This window comes from Diceros bicornis, chromosome 8 (genome assembly GCF_020826845.1).
Source record: "Diceros bicornis minor isolate mBicDic1 chromosome 8, mDicBic1.mat.cur, whole genome shotgun sequence".
Lineage (NCBI taxonomy): Eukaryota > Metazoa > Chordata > Mammalia > Perissodactyla > Rhinocerotidae > Diceros > Diceros bicornis.
In genome coordinates, this window is record NC_080747.1 from 32,946,704 (window position 1) to 32,971,042 (window position 24,339).

Sequence of the window (24,339 nt, forward strand, 5' to 3'; positions counted from 1 at the left end):
CTCTCCTGTCTTCCCCCGCCTCGACCAGCCTGTACGACCTTGTTTCTGTTTTGCTTTTTGGGCTTGGGGGAGAGCGAAGACGGCTAGAAACAGCGCCACTTATTTCGGCAGAAATTTTGGGTCCCCTTATTGCTACGTTCACAAGCATAAAACGGCTCCCACCTTCCCCCCAAACCCGACACGTTGAAAAGGGTTTGCTTGCTCCTCCATGTGACCCCCCACGCCCCCAGCCCCGACAAGGGAAGGGGGAAACACGTCAGGTTTTTGGGCGAGTTTTTTTTTGGCGGGGGTGGGGGAGGAGTAGTTGGGGAGAGGAACGGATCCAATGCCGCAGAACCGGCCAGGCCAGGACTGGCTCTCCTGAGGGGGAGGGAGAGGCGGGGGCGCCCGCGGGCCCGGGTCGCCAGGGTCGGCCCCGCGGGGCGAGCGGGCGCGCCACGGCGCAGTTCGGGGACGAACCAGAGGTTGCGGCGGGGAGCCGCCGGGTGTGGGGGGGGGCGGAGGACGGCGATCCACCTAGGCGACGTGGCAGCCATTCCCAACTCCCCGAGACCCCTCCCCATTCGGCCGCCCACCCGCCCTCTCACGGCTGGCTGCTGCGAGGCTGCTCTACCCCGGTCGGCCGGAGAGCGGCAGTGTCTCCTCGCCGGGCGCTCGCCGCGCGTCTCTCCCCGCGGCCGCCGCTGCTCGCCAGCCCAGCGCCGCGCCAGAGAGCGCAGTGGCGGCGGCGGGAAAGGCTGCGGACTCGCGGCGCGCACTCGACGACGCGGCCCCAGCCTCGACGCCTTCGGCGCGTCCCGGGAGCAGGTAAAGGCGTCGGGTGGGAGCTGGGGCGGCGGGGCCGGGGTGAGGGTCCTGGGGGTAAGGGGTCCCGGGGCCCCGAGCCCAAGCGGAGGGCCTGAGGCAGTGGCGGGTGGCACTGCGACCGAAACCCGAAACCTCGAACGTGCGGGGCCGCCTCTTGTCCGGCCCGCGGGCCAGGCCGCCCGGACGGAGGGGAAGTGAGGCGTCGGCGAGAGGCGGGCCCTGGCGCGCCGCCCGAGGCCGGCCGAAGGCGGGGGCTGCGGCCGCTTCCTCGGCCTCCCAGTCGCTGGCGGGCCTCCAGGCCCCGGGCACTCCCCTCTCGCCCCCCGGGGCTCCCTCGCTGTCGGTTCCCGCCGGGACTTGACCTCCCGCCCCTCTGAGCGCCTTTCGCGTTTCCCAGGCGGAGCCTTCTTGGAACTTCGGGCCACCCTCCCGAGTACGTAGTCCGAGCAAAGCCGTTTATTTACTCACTTCTTCAAATGCAAACACAGCCTCTCGCTCCACATGTGCAGATTTTGGATACTGCGGGGACGTTCCCTGTCCCTGGTTATCTGTGCCTCTTTGATCCTCGTCCACACCCCCCTCCCCCACCGCAACTTTGAGCCTCACTGGGACCCTCTTTTAACCCTGCTGTCACCCAGACCCTCTCCGAGGTGTCCGTTTGGAAATCTGTCTTCGACAGAGTGAGTCATCTGACTGGGGGGCACAGTTTATTCCTTCTGCTCTTTTAATTAAAACAGTTTTTTTCCCTCAGAAAGAGAGCTAGAGTAATAAAAAAAAAAAAAGGGTAGGTGCCCGATTACGCGCAGTGTTGGCTTTAGACAGTCTTCCTCTCGGCAGCAGTCTTAGGCTCTGATATTTGTGGCACGGACAGGTTTGTACACATTCTCGCCATGCAGTGGTTGTAGTGTCTCCATAGCACGGTTCTGACTTGAAGGCAGGATTGGCTGGTTTTTTCTACTCGACATCTTTAAGCCAATGAAGAAGCGCTGCTTGCCTGGAGACTGGTTAACTCAGAAAAGGTGGGGATTGGTTGAGCTCAGAGAAGAAAATCCTGAAGATCAACCTGGCCTCTCAGAAAACAATGATTTGCAGCTGCCTCTCTTCTCCCACTTAAAAAAAATGTTTTTTATCCCAACATCAGCCTTTTCCTTCCGATTTTATTGTTTTCATGGCTTTTTTTCTCTCAAACAGCCAGCTGTCTTGTGTAACTCGTTTTAACTCTCATCCTTCAGTTTTCAATGAAAGAATTTTTACACGCATTAAAAAATGTAAACATCATGTGTTTTGTGTTTTGATAATCATCATGGGTCCATTTTCTTACATTGTTCGTTTTTAAAGGTCAGAAATTAAATCAACGATTTTTAGTTCCTGTGCCGGAGCCTTTATTAAAGTGGCCGTCCTCGGATGGGGGGCTGCAGGGGTGGAGATGGTGGGAAGAATAGGAAAGAAATGGCTGCTTTTCTACAAGGAGGCTACAATTTAGTTCGTGAAAAAAGACTAACGTATAAACAATTAAAAACACCCAACCCAGTACTCAGCATACAGTACTTATGAATGTCAATTTGTGTACCTGGTTGACTTTAGTTGCTTTGAAGGGGGGAGTAAAGAGGACCTGAGTACTGGACTTCAAACCAAAAGTGGGCTTAATTTATGGTAGAGGAATGTGTTTTTCTTTATTAAAGTAGGCATGGTATCTTGTACACAAAAGGCTACATAAACATCAGTGTAGGTGCATTTTTTTTTAACACTATCTGATTCCTTTTCTAAAAATCGCCCTTTCCTTCATGATTATCCATGGTTGTGCATGTCTTTTGATATGCAAAGCAGTAACCATTTATTAGTCAATGTGAATTTTAGAACATAACGACCATCTTTGCCTTCCTTCTCTTCAGCTTTTTATTGCAAACTCACATTGTAAGTCTTGGGGAGAATCTCAACATTGAACTTAAATCACTTTTTAATAAAATTGAGGTATGAATGACATGCAGTATTAGATTGGTTTCAGATGTACAACATAATGATTTGACATTTGTATACGTTGCGAAATGGTCACCATAGTAAGTCTAGTAATTGTCGCCTTACCAAGTTAATACAGCATTATTGACTGTAGTATTCCACATGCTGTACATTATATCCCTGTGATCAGATCACTATTAAATACCTTTAGAAGTAGTTTCATTAGGAATTAAAGAAAAGATTGAACTTTTTTTGATATTTACCATGCCAGACAATGAGTAAGCCAAACGTCATTATCATCCTCATCACCCTCATCCTCATTGTAATATAAATGCCAGGCACTGTTTTAAGCACTTTACATATGCTGTTGTATTTAATTCTCACAATTCTATGAGATTTGCACTGTTATCGGTACTGTTTTGCAAATGAGGAAACAGAAAATCTGAGAAATGTGAAAAAAGTTGCCCAAGGTCACCCAACTGTTATTTGGCAGAGCAGGATTCAGTCAAGCCTGGATCTTTGTGACCCAAAACTTTACCCTTAATGTATCCTTTCCATGGCCCTCTGAAACAAAACCTTTGATATCAAGTAAATGATTGCATTTCCAGATAACTACCATTCATCCCATCAGTTGTAAGATGAACTATTATATGTACCTATACAAAATTTTCAAAAAAATTTTTTTTTAAAAAACCCAAAAATGCTCCAAGTAAACTGTGACATGTTATTGAGTTTAGGATGTTTCTTTAATGCAGAAATGTAAACATATGTCTTAAAATTGATGAAATAAGGTATATCGGTTTGTCACCCGAACGTTTTTCCCTCTACATTACAATGAATAATTCAATTTGTTTATATAAAACCATATAGAGATTTTAACATTACTTTGAATTTTCGTTTACTGAATTTACTTTTAAGTACTTTCCTACCTACTGTACTAAAGTCTTAAAATATGCCTAGATGGGCAGACTGTTGGAAGAATCTCAGCATTGTCCTCCAGAAATTATCATTATTATTATTTTTTTAAACTTTTTTTTTTGGTGAGGAAGATTAGCCCTGAGCTAACATCTGTTGCCAATCCTCCTCTTTTTGCTGAGGAAGATTGGCCCTGGGCTATCATCCGTGCCCATCTTCGTCTGCTTTATATGGGACACCGCCACAGCATGGCTTGACAAGCGGTGCATTTGTCTGCGCCTGGGATCCGAACCTCTGAACCCTGGGCCACCGAAGCGGAGCACGAAAACTTAACCACTGAGACAGCCCCTCTCCAGAAATTATTTTATTGAGACGTCTAGATTGAGGTTAATCAATTTGTGCTATCTAAACTCATATACAAAAATTAAAAGAGCATTTTATTAATTTCCATGGAGGAATAAACTGGCTAAGCCAGCTAGATTTTTATGACCATTAGTAGAATTACAGGATCAAAGAACCCACATGTTGCTCTTGCCTGAGCACTACCTCTGAGTGTACCAATTTCCCTAAACTTGGCTAGACTGATGGTGGACACTGTATTTTTCTAAATGTGGATTGTTTTTTCATATCCTTTGATGATCTGTTGGGTCTGTTTTTCTTAAAACTTTGAGAAAGACACAAACATGATTATTGGTGTTGTTTTTCTTGAAAATATTTTTCTTTAGGTTGCTGTTTTACTTTTTGGTTACTTTTAATTGTCAGATGTTTGAAATGTTCATACGTAAATCGATCATTCTTTTCCTTTGTCATTGCTTCATACTTCCAAATTAAGAAATTTCATTGTTTTACAGCTGTGATGATCAGTTTTTTCCAATATTTCTAAAATTAACTCTGTAATCAGAATTTATTTTAGTATAAAATGTGACACCACCTTGTTTTACAAATTGCTATTAAATCGTTTTAACACTGTTAAAAATTTCTATCTTACCTTCCTCTTTTAGAAAGCCTATCTTATTACATATAAATTTTGAGGTGTAGTTAGGATTATTTCTGGACTCTCGAATTCTCATAATGGTTCTTCAATCTTTTATTGGATTTTTGTAGCTGTACCATTTAATTTTATTATGTTGCTTTCATAATGTACTCTAGTATTTAGTAGAGTGAATTCTTCCCTTATGTCTTTTCTTAAAAAAAATTTTTAGGGGCCAGCCGGGTGGCATAGTGGTTAAGTTCGCAGGTTTGGATCCCGGATTTGGACCTATGCACCGCTCATCAAGCCATGCTATGGCAGCATCCCGTATACAAAATAAAGGAAGATGGGCACAGATGTTAGCTCAAGGCTCATCTTCCTCAGCAAAAAGAGAAGATTGGCAACAGATGTTAGCTCAGGGCCAATCTTCCTCACCAAAAAAAGAAACCAAAACATTTTTATACACCTTCTTTATTCATTAAATTTAAGAATTAGTTTGGGAGACTGGCATGAATAATATTCAATTTCTCTGTTCTGAAGCAGGACATCTTTTTTTTTTTTTTATTCCTTTCTGTCTTTGAATTTATCATTTCTTCTGTCTGGAGTGTCTTGACTGTTCTCCCTGCTCCCCTGCCCCTAAACTGTCTGCTAACCTTCTTCAAGATTTAGGTGGTATTTTTTGTAAAATGTTCCTTCCCCCAGCAGAGATAATCACTTACTCTTTGTATTACCTCTGAACTTTTGGTGTATTTCTATTATACACATTGCTATATTGAGCTGCCTCCTCCCTCTAATAACTGTGAGCCTCAGTGAATCTTACTTTTTAAATTTCCTAACACTGGTCCCAACACTATAGGTATTAAATAAATATTGGCATGAATAAAGGAGATATTTTACTTTTAAAAATATGTCTCCCAGTTGCCATTTGTATGCTGATAATTCTCTAATTTCCAACCCAAAGCTCTTTCCTGATAACTGGACTCATGTATCATCTATCTTCATGACATGTCCATTTGTATGCTCCCCATAGTACCTAAAACTGAGCATATCCCAAACTGTAGTCATTATCAGCCTTCCCTCTCCCATCCTCAAACCTGAAATATGAAACAAACTGCCTCTTTTCTGTCTTCTCTCTAGAGGAGGATTAAATGAGATAATGCATGTGTGGTAAGAATTCAGTAAATAGTAGACAATGCTAATAACTTGACAGAAACATGAGCCATTCCTTGTCGTCGTCTTTTTTCTTTCACATTCTGTGTGATCACTGAGCCCTGTTAGATTTTTCCTCCTTAATATCTCTTGAATCTGTGCCTTTTCTCTATCCCCAAGGCTACCATCCTACTCCATCATTAGCATCATCTCTCACCTGGATTGCCTCAGTAGCCTCCTAAGTGGTTATCCCTGCTTCCAGTCTTGCCTTCCAATCCATTTTTCCCACTGTAGCCAGAGTAATCTGTTTAACACATTTGGACATGTTACTCCCCTGCTAAAAACCTTTTGTATGGCTTTTCATTGTCTTCAGGATAAAGTCTGAACTTCTTAAGTTGGCTTTCAGGATCTTCATGATCTGACTTCTATATACCTCTTCATCTTCTGTGTCACTTCCTTCCTTTGCCTTCAATACGCTAGTCATATTCGGTTATTTACATTTCTCCTTTAAGATTGTTAAATCTAGGCCTGAGTATAGAAGCTTTGCTTGTCTGGAATGCCTTCCCTACTTCCTTGCTTCCCTCCCCTTTGGTTTTGTTAACTCATACTTGTCTTTCAGGTCTCAGTTGGGGTCATACCTCTGTGGGGAAGTCCTCCTTGATACCTCAAGGCTGGGTCACGTGCACCTTCTATTTGTTTCCCTAGCACTCTATATCCTCTTATCACATTGTAATTACTTGCTTATTTGTCATCTCACCATGTACTGGTTAGGATGTAATGAAAGGAAAAGGTAAATTGGCTATCTTAAAAAATGATGTGAGGGGCTGGCCCTGTGGCCTAGTGGTTAAGTTTGGCATGCTCTGCTTTGGCGGCCTGGGTTCAGTTCCCAGGCATGGTCCTACACCACTTGTCAGGGGCCATGCTGTGGTGGTGACCCACCTACAAAATAGAGGAAGATTGGCACTGATGTTAGCTCAGGGCGAATCTTCCTCAAGCAAAAAAAAAAAAAAAAAAAGAAAAAGATGTCATTTGCATGGAGTATACTAGAAAGGAAATTAAATAGTAATTTTGGGGTTTAGCTAGTAAGGAAGGGAAAGAGACATTATTTCTGATAGATGAAAGTTTCTAAGTCAGGAAAGGCATACTAGGTAGGCCCTTTTACACCTTCAGTGAAATATGTCTTTTGACGTATAATTTTTTTTTTTTTTTTTGTGAGGAAGATCAGCCCTGAGCTAACATCTGTGCTACTCCTCCTCTTTTTGCTGAGGAAGACCGGCTCTGAGCTAACATCTATTGCCAATCCTCCACCTTTTTTCCCCCAAAGCCCCAGTAGATAGTTGTATGTCATAGTTGCACATCCTTCTAGTTGCTGTATGTGGGACGCGGCCTCAGCATGGCCGGAGAAGCGGTGCGTCCGTGGGTGCCCGGGTTCCGAACCCGGGCTGCCAGCACGGAGCGCGCGCACTCAATGGCCAAGCCACGGGACCGGCCTTTTGATGTATAATTTGCATCTATTCAGTTTCTCCGTGTATTAGTTAGAACTTTTTAGATTGCAAGTAACAGAGATACAGTTTGAAATAGCCTATGGAGGGAAAAGTTACTGGTCCAATAGCCATATAACAGAAATTGTATGCATAGAGATGGCCATAAGGAGCTAAGGTAGGAACTTGCCCATAGTTAGGCCTTTCCTATACTTAGACTCTGTGCATACTGGCATCATTTCTTCTACTGTGGATATGCTGCTTCACATGGTGGGACCTGGTTCCTGGCAGTGCAGGCTTATCTACTTAGAGCCTCATGTCAGAGGCTCTAGATAGATTTGGTCACCTGCCCATCTCTTGACCAATTTCTGCAGCTGAGGGGATGAGGTACTATGCTTAGTTCAGCCTAGGTGATGAGATGTGCTCACTTATATGGCCAGGGGTCCATTAGTAGAAAACAGACCCCTGGTCAGGTAGGGGAGGAGAAGAGGGAGTTCTGGGCAGACACGAATATCCATTATAATTCTTAACCACTCTTCTGATTATAAATTGATTTTCCTAGGTACTTTATTTGTGGGAAAGAAATGCCCTGTATTATGACCTGAGTATTCCAGGTACTGAAATGATAAGTCCAATAATTTAAAGAACTAAATTGGCTTTTTGGTTTGTGCCGGCATGTAACAAGTATTTATTGAGCTCTTGTTTGCTAACTAAGACACATCTGCGAGATGCTTGTAGGCTAGTAGTCTAAACAAATAAATGCAAAGGTGCTAAGATAGAGGTATATCTAGGATGCATTGGGAGTTGTGTCTAAATCAGACTTTGGGATAGTGGAAAACTTTCCTGAAGGAAAGTTGATTGAGCTGAGAAATATGGGTTGAATGGGATAGGGTAGAAGGACTTTGGGGCAGAACATGTGTGAGGCATAGAGATGTGAAATGTCCTACTTTGTGTGGGAAACAAATAATTAGATACAGGAGGACTAGAGAGTACCTGAGGGGAAGTAGAGGAAGAGGAGGCTAGGGTTATGTAAGGGGCCAGATCATAGAAGTCCTTGAATGGTTTACCAAGAAGTTGGGACTTCATCTTGAAGCTATAGAGAGTCATTGGAGGATTTTAAGTTGGACCTCAGAGGCTTGAAGTGCCCAGTAATATTCAAGTGGATAGGTCTATCAGGCAGTTAACTGTATTGGTTAATTGTTTGGGAGAGAATTCTTTGCTGGAATCACAGTTATAGGTATTGAAACCTTGGGTTTAGATAGACCTAGGAAAAGCTGATGGAGCACAAGGTTGGGGACAGAACCCGGGGAGCAGTGACATTGAAAATGTGAGCAGAAGAGAAGGAATCACTGAAAGAAACTGAGAAGGGGCAGCCAGAGAAAAGCCAGTAGATGTAGGGGGTAGATTGCATTGGATCAAGAAGTGAACAGATAGTGGGAAACAACAAACGTAAACTACTTTTATTTTAAGAAACTGAAACTACAGGAAATGTTAGGAGTTTGGTAAGTCTGAATTAAAAATTCCCCTGATTATTATCAATTCTGGGTGCTTTGAGAAAATCAAATTTCTAAACAGTTTTTCCAGTGCAGGAATTTGGACTTTTTAGAATTAGAATTTTTAAAGACAGAAAGGAGAGGATGGAGCCTTTTTGGTGGGTAATGGTTGGTAGGAAAGAAGTGGTTGAGTAGGAGATGGATGTGGTGTATGTACAATCATTCATATTGGGGATTACAGAGTACCTAATTTGCACCTAGTTTCTGGAGCTATAAAGACGCGGTAAATCTGTTTTATCAGGGGACCCAGAGTTGATGATTGTAGTTGTAATTAAATCTAGTTCACTTAGGATTTCTATTTGTGATTTTTCTTTTCTGTTCTATTTCTGACTCTTCCTCTCTTGAGTGAACGTTTTCTTTCCCTGCTAACCACTGTCACTTATTTTTTTTCTTTGTAGTTGAACTCCTTATAGTTTAAAAAAAAAAAAATTGTGGTAAACATTCACAAAATTCACCATCTTAATCATTTTTAAGTGAACAGTACAGTAGTGCCAAATTTATGTACATTGTTAATACAAGAAATATCTAAAACTCTTTCATCTTGCAAAACTGAAACTCTATACCCACTGAACAACTCCCCTTTTCCCCCTCCCCTCTAGTCCCTGGCAACCATCATCCTACTTTCTAAGAGTTTGACTACTGTAACTCGTCATATAAGTGGACTCATATAGTATTTGTTTTTTTGTGACTGGCTTATTTCACTTAGCATAGTTTCCTCAAGGTTCATCCATGTTGTTGCATATGATTTCCTTATTTTTTAAGGCTGCATAATATTCCAGTCTGTGTGTGTGTGTATGTGTGTGTATACACATCACATTTTCTTTATCCGTTCTTCTGTCAATGGACATTTAGGTTGCTTCCATCTCTTGGCTATTGTGAATAATGCTGCAGTGAACATGGGTGCAAATATCTTTTTGAGATCCTGTTTTCAGTTCTTTTAGATATATACCCAAAAGTGGGATTGCTGGATCATATTCTATTTTTAATTTTTTTTTTTTGCTGAGGGAGGTTTGCCCTGAGCTAACATCTGTTGCCAATCTTCCTGTTTTTTGCTTGAGGAAGATTTGCCCAGAGCTAAGATCTGTGCCAGTCTTCCTCTATTTTGTATGTGGGTCACCGCCACAGTATGACTGCTGATGAGTGGTGTAGATCCATGCCCAAGGACCGAACCCAGGCTGCTGAAGTGGAATGTGCCGAACTTAACCACTAGGCCATGGGGCCAGCTCCTCTATTTTTAATTTTTTGAAGAACCTTCATACTGTTTTCCGTAGCTGCACCATTTTACATTCCCACCAGTAGTGCACAAGTATTTCACTTTTTCCACATCCTCACTAATGCTCGTTATTTTCGTTTTTTTGATAATAACCATCCTAATGGGTGTAAGATGATATCTTATTATGATTTTGATTTGAGTTTCCCTGATGTTTAGTGATGTTGAGCATCTTTTCATGCTTGTTGGCTATTTGTATATCACCTTTGGAGAAATGTCTATTCAAATCTTTTGCCCATGGGCCGGCCCCATGGCTTAGTGGTTAAGTGCGCACGCTCCGCTGCTGGCGGCCCGGGTTCGGATCCCAGGCGCGCACCGACACACCACTTCTCCAGCCATGCTGAGGCTGCGTCCCACATACAGCAACTAGAAGGCTGTGTAACTATGACATACAACTATCTACTGGGGCTTTGGGGGAAAAAAATAAATAAATAAAAATTAAAAAAAAAAAATCTTTTGCCCATTTTTAAAATTGAGTTGTTTTCTGTTGTTGTGTTGTAGGAGTTCTTTAAATATTCTGGGTATTAACCACTCATCAGATACATGGTTTGCAAATATTTTTTCCCATTTGGTAGGTTGCCTCTGTTGATTGTTTCCTTTGCTGTGCAGAAGTTTTTAAGTTTGATGTAGTCGTATATGTTTATTTTTGCTTTTGTTTCCTGTGCTTTTGGTGCCATATCCAAGAAATTGTTGTTAAATCCAATATCGTGAAGATTTCCCTCTGTTTCTTCTAGGAGTTTTATAGTTTCAGGTCTTATGTTTAGATCTTTAACCCATTTGGAGTTAATTTTTGTAGATGGTGTAGGGTAAGAGTCTAACTTCATTCTTTTGTATGTGGATATCAAGTTTTCCCAGCACCATTCATTGAAAAGACTACCCTCTCCCCATTGTGTCACGTTGGCACCCTTGTTGAAGATTATTTGACCATATATGTGAGGGTTTATTTCAGGGCTCCATTTTATTCCATTGGTCTTATGTCTGTCTTTATGCCAGTACCATACTGTTTGGTTACTATAGCTTTGTAATAGGTTTTGAAATCAGGACGTGTGAAACTTCCAGCTTTGTTTTTCTTTCTCAAGGTTGTTTTGGCTGTTCGGAGTCCTTCTCTTAATATTTATCCTTTAAAAAATTTCCTTTCATTTTCTTCCTTCCCTTTTACTTACAGCATGATTGAATTTTCTAAGAAGACATATTATCTTTAGCATATATCTCCCAGAAAAAGGATATTCTCCTATAAAACCACAAAGCCATTATCATTCCTAGCAAAATTATCAATAATTCCCTAATATATAATACTTACACCATATTCAGATTTCTCCAATTGTTCCCAAAACGTCTTTTATTGCTGCTTTTTTTTTAAATACCAAATTCCAATCAAGAGCTACTCATTGCATTTGGTTGTTAACTCATGAGTCGTTTTTATTATAGAATTGCCTCTGTTACGTACCCACTTCCTTTGCCACCCTTCCTTCTCTCCGTCATGATATAGACTTGTTAGCTCTGTTAAGAACATCTGATATTTTATATTGCTGATCATTTCCTCATGGTATAGTATAACCTCTTCCTCTATCCTCCATATATCTTGTACACTGGGAGTTAGATCTAAAGGTGTTTCAGATTCAGGTTAAACATTTTTGGAAGAGTACTTCATTTAGTAATGCTGTATACTCATATTGTTTCACATTAAGAGACATATAATGTTTAGTTGTCTCACAGTTTTGATGCTGTGTTTGATCACCAGGCTAAGATGGTGACAAGTAGATCATTTTATTGTAAAGTTATGTTTTTCTTTTTGCACCCAGCAAGTAATCTGTGGCATGGTACTTTGGTACCAGGTGAATTTCTTATCAGCCTTTTGCTAGTGATTTTAGCTTTCATTGATGATTGTCGATGATAATTGATGATTCTTGATAAGCTATTTAATAATGGGTTACAAAATCGTAATTAGTTTTGGATTCTATTGTTCCTTTTACATTCCTTTTATATAGTCTTCTATACATTCCTAAGTCGTCTTCTATAAAGAAGTTTCCTTCATCAACTAGGGCTATTTTGTTACCTTGAAATAATGTTCTACTTAAAAGGCAGGAAACGCTTAGTAGTTTCTCATTATGTAACCATTTCCATAGTGTAATCGTCACCTCCAATGGTGGCAAATGCGGTCAGTCTTTTTTCTTTTTCTTTACTTTTGTGGCTTTCTCTTTGAAATAGCATATATCTTTATTTTATAAATATTATATGTATTTTGCACTTTGATTTCATATAGGATTATAGTTGGATATAAATTTGCCTTTATTATATCTGCAATATATAATTTATATATTTTTTTTATAGTAAGAAGACACTATGTTGGATAACAGGAAGAGCTGTAGAGTTTGCAGATATCAACTATAGCCTTAATAAGCACATTGATAGCATCACTGCTAGACAGACGGTAAGTATGATTAAAGTCATAGACTATGCATATTTTACACATAGGTTTTTAAGCTTTTATTTACATATTGAGTGTTTAAAAAATCTCTCATGAGAAGGAAAATGTTGTCACAAATTTTGTTACTAGAATTTCTCAAAGAGCTTGTGGTTGCATAAATATGTTGACCCAGGAAGTCTAAAGAACTGTATCATGGTCCTAGTTTTCCCATTTAATGTGTGTTTTTGTTTCTCTGCTTCTAAAATGCCATTTCTTGCTCTTTTATATTTGGTATATTGTTAGCCATCCACAAATATTATTTGAGCACCTATTTTATGTATAGGACTATGGCTAAGTGCCAGATTGGAGTATATATCATAATCTGTGTTCTCAAGGAACATGGCTAATTGGGGAAATAAACACATATAGATGAAATTATGTCAGTAAAACCAACAATGTGAGGCTCTAAAATAACTAAGCAAGACTAGAACTGGCAGTAAGTAATGAAGGATTATAGAAAATTTTGAAGAATTATAGAGGAAATACATCTTCCTGCCCTTCTTTGGCAGAAAGCTATATATTGTTCAGTAACTGGCTTTTCCCCTTAAGAATATGTCTCAGAGATCTTGCTCATTTCTACATTCCACCTTAAACTTTTTAATAGCTGCATAGTATTCCAAAGGGTGATTTTTGCAATAATTTGTTAACCATACTCTTATCCATCCAATATTTAGGATGTCTTCAATTATCAATTATACTAGTTCTTATGACAGAGAGATACGTTTTAAGATTATTTGTTACCTTAATTTGGTTACATTTTCTATAAATACTGTCTTTTTTAATTACATACCTTTTGGTACCTTGATGAGATTTAGTATCTACCTTACCCTTATCACAGCAGTACACTTAAAATCATCTTGTTAGGTAACTTAATCCCCAGTAAAGACTGATTGTATTGGTTCTTGGTAGCATTTGTTTCTGAGGGAGATATTTTCTGATCTTGTCTGGGATCATGCCATGTTTGGGTCCTGTAACTTTCCTATATGTTCCTTACAGAGAGATATTTTTTGTTTTTGTTCCTTTTTTTGATGGTTTTAAAGAGGTAAAGTATTATTAATATATTTTATTGTTAGTATCAATTTTCTTAGGCCTATTCTTCCTAGATGGTTGATACTGAGTATTAAATAGAATATCTGTCTTGATTGTTATAGAAATTTATTATTTTGTGGATATTTTTCCATAAAGGCAAGTTATTTAAAATTACTTTATATAAAAGTCCTTATAATATATACATATAAGAGATTGATTCATAAAATGATAGGGGGAATTTTTTAGTGTTGTGTTGATGATGTAGTTTTCAGTAGGGTGGTTTTTTTTTTTTGTGAGGAAGACTGGCTCTGAGCTAACATCCATTGCCAATCCTCCTCTTTTTTCTGAGGAAGATTAGCCCTGAGCTAACATCTGTGCCCATCTTCCTCTATTTTGTATGTGGGATGCTGCCACAGCATGGCTTGATTAGCAGTACGTAGGTCCTCGCCTGAGATCCCAAACCGCGAACCCTGGGCTGCTGAAGTGGAGCTCACGAACTTAACTGCTACGCCACCAGGCCAGCCCAGTACGATGGTTTTTTTTGAAGTGATGTTTATTGGTATATCCCCTTTAATGGCAGTACTGACCATTGCCATATCACTGTTAGAGTTCATGTTCACTCTACTAGTATTTATAGATTTCATGTTCACCCTGAATTTTTTTTTAATGGTTAAAAGAAAATACGTCCTTTTGTGTTAAAAAAAACAACTAGAGTTGGTAAGACCTCTGTTTACTATGCTGGAATATTTTGATGATAATCAGTGAGCAAGTATGTATTGGTTAAGTTCTCTATCAGGTTAAAATTGAATAATAGAAGTAGAAGAGCTTGGAAAATATGTATATGAAATTTATATTTTCATGGTATCACTATTAATAAAAATTTATATTATTTGTTTTTAGGTTCTTCATTTGAGCCAGTCCTTTCACATTTCTGCATAATATATCAAATTTACTTAACCATCCTTATTTCCCATATCTTTTTAGAATACACTCTATTTAGGTCAGGTATGTATGTGTAGAAGTTGTACAAGCTTATTTAAACTAGTATATTAATAAGACTCTCCTTATGGAAAAAGGAAGATATATAAGATCAGGTGATAAGAGTTAAATGTGAACATTACTAAAGTGGACAAATGGGATTGAGATAAACTGGATATACAAAGTAAAACTGGTAATTGGGAGGTAGTGACACCTATGTATATTTTTATACATACGAGTTTCTTCACTGCACTAACTATTGGTTGGACACTCAAACTGCCTATATGTTTAGATCTACTTCCATAAAAGTGGAAAAAAAGGGTGGAAAGAATACATAGTTTATAAGCTGAAAGAAGTATGGAGGAAAGTCCAAGATTTGGCTTTAATTGATAATAGTGATTATTGTTTTTTCCCCTGATTGTGGAAGAACGTATCTATTATAGATTACTTGGAAAATACAAACGTAGTATATAAAAAAAAAGTAGTATGTTAAGAATAAAGTTACTTTTAATCTCATTACCCAGAGATTTCTTTTCCAGTCTAATATTCCAGTTCCATTTGGGTGTCTGTATAAATTATATTTAGTTTTGTGTCTTGCTTTCTTTTCTAACATTGCCTTAAAAAATTTCAATGAAATATTATCCAAAATATAATCTTTAATGTCTATATAAAATTCCATCTTATGAATCTATAGGAATATTGTACTTAGTAGAGTCTAACAAACCTGGGTTCAGATCACAGTTTTGCTACTTAAGAGCCTTAAGCCTGATATTTACTTTTTCTAGTCCTCAGTTTTCTTATTTGTAAATAAGCATAATATTACTTACTGTTTTAAGAATTAAATAAAATCATGATCTTAGCATTCTAGCTGGCACGTAACTATTTAATAAATTATACTTAACTGTCACCAGAAATTATTTTATCATTCCTTTCTCACCAAATATTGTCAGTTTTGCTTTGTAAAAAATCACTGTATTTTGAACATCTCTATATAAATATTTATGTAAATTTGTGATTATTTTTCATGATGAATTCCTAGAATTCATTGTTGGGTCAAAGAATATACGTAATCTAAAATTTCTTGGTACGTAGTGCCAGTTTGCTTTCCAGAAAGGTTATACCAATTTATACTCTTCACAACGTATGAGAATTCCTGTTTCGCTATAGCCTTGCCAACACTGGCTATTATTATTTTAAAAATTATTATTTTTTATTTAATAGGCAACATAATATTCTCTTTTAATTCTGTTTATTAATGAGTTAAACTTTTTTTTTTTTTTTTTTTTTTTTTTTTTTGTGAGGAGATCAGCCCTGAGCTAACATCCGCCAATCCTCCTCTTTTTTTTGCTGAGGAAGACGGCCCTGGGCTAACATCCGTGCCCATCTTCCTCCACTTTATATGGGACGCCGCCACAGCATGGCTTACCAAGCAGTGCGTCGGTGCGCGCCCGGGATCCGAACCAGCGAACCCCGGGCCGCCGCAGCGGAGCGCGCGCACTTAACCGCTTGCGCCACCGGGCCGGCCCCTGAGTTAAACTTTTTAATGTTTACTGAGTATTTCTGTTTCTTTTTAGAATTCTGTACCTATTGCTTTCCTGTTCTTGGTTCTTATTCCCTACCTTAATCCTTCATTCTTCCAGCAGAAATTTATTGAGTGCTAACTATGTGCTAGACATTGTTTTAGTATTGGTATTTAGTTTTGGTACTTATTATTTAGTTTAGTGATGGCAGTACACGAGTGAACAGAATTCACAAAAACATTTGCCTTCAAAGAGCTTACTTTCTAGTGTCAGGATATATAGACATTAAACAAAATAAACATCTAAATTATAGAGTGATAATTGCTTTGGAGGAAAAAAATAATGAAAAGGAGATGGAGAGAATGTGTGTCTGTGCAATTTTACATAGGGCAGTTAGGGAAAGCCTCACTGCAAGGGCGCCATGAGTAAAGTTTTATAAGTCAGGAGTGAGTCAGGTAGATATCTAGGGAAGGTGCATTTCAGGCTAAGAATCAAGTATAAGGGCAGAGAAGCAGAATACTGGGTGAGTTTAAGAAAGAGCAAGAGAGAGAGTAGCAAAACATGATTTGAGAGATATTAGGGAACCAGACTGTTGAGGATCTTAACGAGACCATTTTAAGAACTTGGGCTTTTACGCTGCATGAGATGCACAGCTGTTGGAGGTTTTAAAGCAAAGGAGTGGCCTGGTTTGACTTAACGATCTACTGATTCAACATCAACATTCCATCTGGCTTCTTTGCAGAAATTGATAAGCTGGTTCTAAATTTCACATGGAAATGCAAGGGGCCCAGAATAGTCAAAACAGTCTTGGAAAAGAACAAAGTTAGAAGACTCACATTTCCTGATTTTAAAACTTACTAAAGCTACAGTAATCAAGACAATGTGATACTGGCATAAGAATAGACATACAGATCAATGAAATAGAATTGAGAGTCCAGCAATAAACTCTTACACTTAATGGTCAATTGATTTTTGACAAGGGTGCCAAGACCTTTCAATGGGGAAAGAATAGTCTTTTCAGCAAATGGTGGAGGGATAACTGGGTATGCACATGAAAAAGAATTAGCTTGGACTCCTATCTCACAGCATATACAAAAAGTGAACTCAAAATGGATTAAAGACGTAAATGTAAGAGCTAAAACTGTAAAACTCTTAGAAGAAAACAGGTTTAAATCTTTGTGACCTTGATTTGGGCAATGGTTTCTTAGATAGGACACCAAAAGTGTAAGTGACAAAAGAAAAAAAATTCATCAAGATAAAACATATTTGTGCTTCAAAGGACACCATGAAGAAAGTGAAGAGACAACCCACAGAATGGGAGAAAATATTTGATAAGAGACTCGTATCCAGAATGTATAAAGAACTCGTACAGCTCAATAATGTAGACAAGTAACCCTTAAATTTAAAAATGAGCAAAGGATCTGAATAGACATTTCTTCAAAGAAGATATACAAATGTCAATAAGCACATGTAATGATGGTCAACAACATTAGTCATTAGGGAAATGCAAGTCGAAACCACAATGAGATATCAGTAGGATGGCCATAATCAAAAAGATGGGCAATAACAGGTGAGGATGTAGAGAAACGGGAGCTCCCATACATTGCTGGTGGAAATTAAAATGTACAGCCACTTTGGAAAACAGTCCGGCAGTTCCTCACAGGTAACATAGAATTACCAAATGACCTGAATATATTTTGAATTTAGAACTGTTGAGATTTGCTGAATGATCAGACATGAGTGTGAGAGAAAATGGAGGCAAAAATGACTCAGTTTTTTGACCTCAGCAGCTGGAAATTGCCATTAGCTGAGATTGAAAGGACTGTAGTTAGGGCAGGTCTGTAGTGGAGGATCAGGAGATCACTTTTAGACCCACCTGATTTGAGATGTATATTAGATACACAAATAGAGATGGTCAGTGGGTAGTTTGATGTGGGTCTGGAATCAGGGAAGAGGTGCAGGTTGGAGATGTAAATTTGTTAGCATTTTCTTCGTGTTTAAAGCCATCAGACTGGGTGAGATCACCAAAGGAGCTGGTAAGTCAGGGAAAAGAAGAGATCCCAGGGCTAAGCCCTGGAGCACTCCACTCTTTCCAAATTGAGTGATAAGAAAATCCTAAGAGTGGTAGTATCCTTAGAAGCAGATAATGAGTGTCCTCAGGGTGTTCTCCTGAGGAATGATTATCAGCTGTGTAGATGCTGCTGATAGGTTTAGACCATTAGATTTTATGTTATTTTCTAATTGTTGCTGGTATAGAGAAATACAATCCAGCAGCCTTGCTAAATTATTTTGGTAATCCAACAGATAATCTGTAGTTTCTTTTGGATTTTATATGCACTCAGTCATATTGTCTGAATAATGATAATTTTATTTCTTTTCCAATCCTTATAACTTCTTTTCTTTTCAAGTTCCAATGCGCTGGCTTTGACCTCTAATACAATGTAGCAATGTAGAATAGAAGTGGTGATACAGTCGTCCTTGTGTCGTTTCTGATTGCAGAGGGAAAGCTTTCAGCATTTCACAATTAAGTACAAGGTGCTGTTGTTTTTTGTTTTTTTTTTTGTAAATGCCTTTATCAGTTCCCTTCTATTTCTAGTTTGTACAGTTTTTTTTTATCATGAGTGGATAGTGACTTTTTTCAAATGATTTCTCTGCATATATTGTGTCATGTGATTTTTCTTCTTTATTTTGTTAATGTCAGGAATTGTATTGATTGACTTTCAAATATTAAAACAATCTTATATTCTTAAAATAAATTCAGGTTAGTTGTCAATATTATTTTATAACTCACTAATATAATTTTTTTATAATTTATGTATCACTACTTTAGTATTTTGTTTAGGAATTTTGCATCTATTTTCATGAGTGAAATAGGCCTATAATTTTTCTTTCTTTTAATATCCTTGCAAGGTTTTGGTATCAGGGTTAAGCTGGCCTCATAAAATTAGTTGGGAAGTTTATTTCCTCTTTTTCTGTTCTCTAGAAGTTTGTATAGGATTGGTATTAGAGGTTATTTAGTGGAATTTACTGATAAAGCCATATAGACCTAGAGCTTTCTTTGTGGGAAGGTTTTTTTTTGGTGAGCGAGGTTAGCCCTGAGCTGAGATCTGTTGCCAATCCTCCTCTTTTTGCTGAGGAAAATTGGCGCTGGGCTAACATCCGTGCCCATCTTCCTCTACTGTATATGTGGGATGCCTGCCACAGCATGGCTTGATGAGCAATGCGTAGGTCTGCACCCGGCATGTGAACCTGCGAACCTCGGGCCGCCGAAGCAGAGCATGTGAACTTAACCACTACACCACTGGGCCAGCCCCTCCCACTCTATTCTTTTTCAAAATTGTTTTAGCTATTCTAGTTTCTTTGTCTTTCCATTTAATTTTAGAATAATCTTGTCTATATCCACAAAAATTTTGCTGGGATTTTGGTGGGAATTGTGTTCAACTTGTCTATCAATTTGGGGAGAATTGACATCTTTACTATATTGAGCCTTCCAGTCCATAAACATGATGTGTCTTTCTGTTTGTTTAGATCTTTAATTTCTTTCATCAGTGTTTTGTAGTTTTCAGCATACAAGTCGCATAGATATTTTGTTAGATTTATGCTTAAGTATTTCATTTTTTTTGAGTGTTTGTGAATGGTAATGTATTTTAAATTATGGTGTCCATGTGTTCATTGGTAGAATATATAAATACAGTGGCTACTTAAATACAGAATATATAAATACAGTGGCTACTTAAATACAGATTATATAAATACAGTGGCTATTTAAATTTATGTATTTAAATATAAATACAGAATATATTAATACAATTCATTGGTAGAATATATAAATGCAGTGGCTAGAATATATAAATACAGTGTCCATGTGTTCATTGGTAGAACATATAAATGCGTTGGTAGAATATATAAATATAGTGAGGGCCGGCCCTGTGGCTTAGCAGTTGAGTGTGCGTGCTCCGCTGCTGGCAGCCCGGGTTCGGATCCCGGGCCCGCACCGATGCGCCACTTCTCCGGCCATGCTGAGGCCGTGTCCCACATACAGCAACTAGAAGGATGTGCAGCTATGACATACAACTGTCTACTGGGGCTTTGGGGGGAAAAAAATAAATAAATAAAAAATTAAAAAAAAAATACAGTGACTGTATTGTAAATAATATGGTACATTCCAATGTAACATATTTGCTTGTCTTTAACTCACAATTTTAAAAGGTTAAAAAGAAAAACGTTATACAGACATAAGGGTAGAAGAAACTGAAAATTAGAAAATCATACGTACAATTCATTTTTCTCTCTTTTATTTTTTTTTACAATAGTGATAAGAATGCCTCTGAGATTTTGCCTCTTTGCTCCATTTACTACCTCTGTGCACATTCTTACATTGATAGCAACCTACCAGTTGCAGTTTCAATCAATGCCAATCTCATGAAAGAGAAAATGTGAATACCATTATCTTGTATCCTGGACTTTGCTGAACTCACTCATTTTTTGGAGATTTTATAGATTCCTTAGGATTTTCTACATAGACAAGTATGTCATCTGTAAGTAGGGACAGTTTTATTTCTTCCTTTCTGATCTTTATGTGTTCTTTTTCCTTTTCTTGCCTTGCTTCACAGGCTAGAACTTCCAGCATGACGTTGAATAAGAGTGGTAAGAGTGGACATCCTTGCCTTGCTCCTAATCTTTGGAGGAAGGCATTTAGTATTTCACCATTAAATATAATGTTAGCTGTAGGGTATTTGTAGATGCTCTTAATCAAGTTGAGGAAGTTCTCCTCTATTTCTGTTTTTCTGGTAGTTTATGTCATGAATGGGTTTTGAATTTTGTTGATGTTTTTTTCTTCGTTGACTGGTATGATTGTGATTTTCCTTCTTTAGCGTGTTAATATGGGGGTTACACTGATTTTTGAATATTTGAACCAGCCTTGCATCCCTGAAATATACCTCACTTGATCATGGTATATAATTCTTTTTTATATATTGCTGAATTCTGTTTGATAATATTTTGTCAAGGATTTTTACGTCTGTATTCATGAAGAATATTGGTTTGTAGTGTTTTGGGTACTGGCTTTGTCTGATTTTGTTATCAGGATAATAATACCTCATAAAATGAATTGGGAAGTGTTCCTTCTTCTATTTTTGGAAGAGATTGTATAGAGTTAGTGTTAATTCTTCTTAAAAATGTTTGTGAGAATACTCCATTGAAGCTATTTGGGCCTGGGATTTATTTTTTGGGAGTTTTAAAATTGTGAATTAAATTTCATTAAAAATGATAGGGCTTTTATCTGTTTACTGTTGGATGAGTTGTGGTAGTGTGTGGTTTTTGAGAAATTGGTCCATTTCTTATAAATTGTCAAACTTTTGTGTGTACGCTTGTTCACAGTATTCCTTTATTTTTATTTATTTTTTTTTAAAGATTTTATTTATTTATTTTTCCCTCCAAAGCCCCAGTAGTTGTATGTCATAGCTGCACATCCTTCTAGTTGCTGTATGTGGGACCCGGCCTCAGCATGGCCGGAGAAGCGGTGCGTCAGTGCGCGGGGATCCGAACCCCGGCCACCAGCAGCGGAGCGCGCGCACTTAACTGCTAAGCCATGGGGCCGGCCCCACACTATTCCTTTATTGTCTGCATTCCCTTGATGTCTGCAGGGTCTGTAGTGATATCACTTGTTTTATTCCTGATATTGGTAATTTGTGTCTTCTCTCTTTTTTTTCTTTGTCAGTTTTGCCAGAAGTTTGTCAATTTTATTGATCTTTTCAAAGAACCATCAATTTGTATCATTGATTTTTCTCTATTGTTTTTCTGTTTTCAGTTTCATTCATTTCTGCTCCTATCTTTATTATTCCCTTCCTTCTACTGTCTTTGGGTTTATTTTGCTCTTTTTCTAGGTTCTTGTGGGGGCTTAGATTATTGATTTGAGACTTTTCCTCTCTTCTAATGTATGCATTTAGTGCTATAAATTTCCATCATTGCTGCTTTAGCTGTGTCCTACAAATTTTGATATGGTGTATTTTCAATTTCATTTTCTTCAATGTATTTTTTAATTTTCCTTGAGACTTCATCTTTGCTCCTTGGATTATTTAGTATATTGCTTAGGTTCAAAGTGTTTGGAGATTTTCCTGTTACCTTTCTGTTACTGACTTCTAGTTTGCTTCTAGTTTGATTCCATTGTGGTCAGAGAACATACTTTCTGTGATTTCAGATATTTTAAATTTGTTGAGGTTTATTTTATAGCCTAGCATATGGTCTATCTTGGTATATGTTCTGTGGACACTTGGAAAGAATGTATATTCTGCTGCTGTTGGATGAAGTGTTATATAAATGTTGATTAGATCCTTAATTGATGGTGTTATTGAGTTCTTCTATATCCTTGCTGATCTTTTGTCTAGTTGTTCTATCAATTGTTGAGAGAGGGGTATTGAAGTCTCTTAGCTATAGTTGTGGATTTGTCTATTTCTCCTTTCAATTCTATCAGTTTTTGTTTCACTTATTTAGTGGCTCTGTTCTTTGGTGCATACCATTTAGGGTTGTTGTATCTTCTTGGTGGGCTGATCCTTTATGATTATATAATGTCCTTCTCTGTCTCTGATAATTTTCTTTGCTCTAAATTCTACTTTATCTGATATTAATATAAAAGATGTAATTTTAATTAACTTAAATTTAAATAGTCACATGTGGCTGGTGGCTGCCACATTGATAGCAGTTCTGGAAGATGGAGAGAGTTATGATACAATAAATTTAATAGGCAAATTTTATAGTATGTTAGAAGGTATTAAGGGCAATGAATGGTTAACAGGAAAGGGAGATTGGGGCAGAGGGAGTGGGGAATATGATTTTAAATTGGGTAATCAAGGAAGAAATTGTTGAACGTGACACTTGAACAAAGATTCGAAAGAATGAGAGAGTTAGCAATGCAGATATCTTGGGGAAGAGTATATTGAAAGCCAGCGCGGAGGTGGGCCATTGTAAGAACTTTAGCTTTTGCTCTGAGTGACGTGGAGAACCACTTGAGGATTTAGAGGAGACCCTAATTCATTCTGACTTATGCTGTATGAAGAATATTCTGACTCGTGTGTTGAAAATAGACTATAGAGGGCAAGGATTGGAAGCAGGGAGACAGGAATATAGGTGAAAGATGATGATGTCAACCAAATGGTTAGGGCAGATTTTGGGGAAAATATCAGACATTTAGTTTTAGATATGTTTAGTTTGAAATATTTATTTGATAAGCGTAAACTGTCTGGAGTTCTCCCTATATATGAGTCCCTACCCTTGTGGAGCTTACACTTTACTGGAATATGGGTAGTAAATATAATAAATAAATAAAACATATACTATGTTAGAAAGTGATAAGTCTTATGGAGAAAGTTCAAGTAAGGGAAGAAGGATAAATGGTGTTGGAGGATGACTTCCTGAGAAGGTAACATTTGAGTAATGATAGGAAGGTGGTGAGGAAATAAATCTTATGGATACCTGAGAGAGTAGTAGTTCAGGTGGAAGGAACCAAGATGTAAAGATTCCCAGGTGGGAGCATGGCTGGTGTGTTTGAAGAAGAGCAAGGAGGTGAAGTGTGGTTGGAGTGACGAGCAAGGGAAAGAGGATTAGGGATGACAGCACTGAGGTAACAAGTGTCTGGGTTATAGGCTATTTTAAGGGCTCTGGCTTTTACCCTCAGTGAGATGGGAAGCTAGTGGATAGTTTTGCAGAGGGAATGCATGATCCGACCTACGGTCTAACTGAGACACTCTGATTGCTGTGCTAAATAGACTGAAGGGGCAAGGGCAGCAGCAAGGAGATTCCTCAGGAGACTATTACAGTAATCCAGGCAAGAGGCTGTGGTAGCAGTGGAGATGGTGAGGAATGATCATGTTTTGGATACATTTTAAGGGTACTGACAGAATTGGCTTACTGATTGGATGTGGGATGAGAGGAGTGAAGAATTAGTCCAAGATTTTTGACCTGAGCAGTTGGAGGGATAGAGTTGCCTTAATTATGTGGGTAAGCCTGGAAGAGCAGGTTTGAAGAGATGATCAGGAGCTCAGTTTTGGACATGTTAAGTTTATGATGCCTATTAGACATCCAAATGTAGGTGTTTAGTAGGCATTCTAATTATGAACACAGTTTTATGTTTTTTCTTTAAATGAAATGATATTAAGACAGTGTACTTACTGTTCTGAAGATATATTACATTTGTTAATATCTTAATTTTTAACATGTTCAATCCTGGCGAAACTTGAATATTTTGGA

General features: G+C 38.4%; 1 protein-coding gene across 9 annotated transcripts in view; it reads left to right on the plus strand.

The window, feature by feature from the left end:
- Positions 1–522: 522 nt before the first annotated feature.
- Positions 523–24,339, plus strand: part of N4BP2 (NEDD4 binding protein 2) — a 78,485-nt gene continuing 54,668 nt past the window's right edge. For 4 of the 9 annotated variants that reach the window (XM_058546922.1, XM_058546927.1, XM_058546928.1 and 1 more), the window contains exons 1-2: positions 528–807; positions 12,433–12,532. The gene's annotated coding sequence lies outside the window, so the exon portion shown is untranslated. Of the gene's footprint in view, positions 808–1,467; positions 1,488–12,432; positions 12,533–14,497; positions 14,603–20,617; positions 20,634–24,339 lie in introns of those variants that run through there. The other 5 variants (XM_058546932.1, XM_058546933.1, XM_058546925.1 and 2 more) reach the window with 4 other exon arrangements.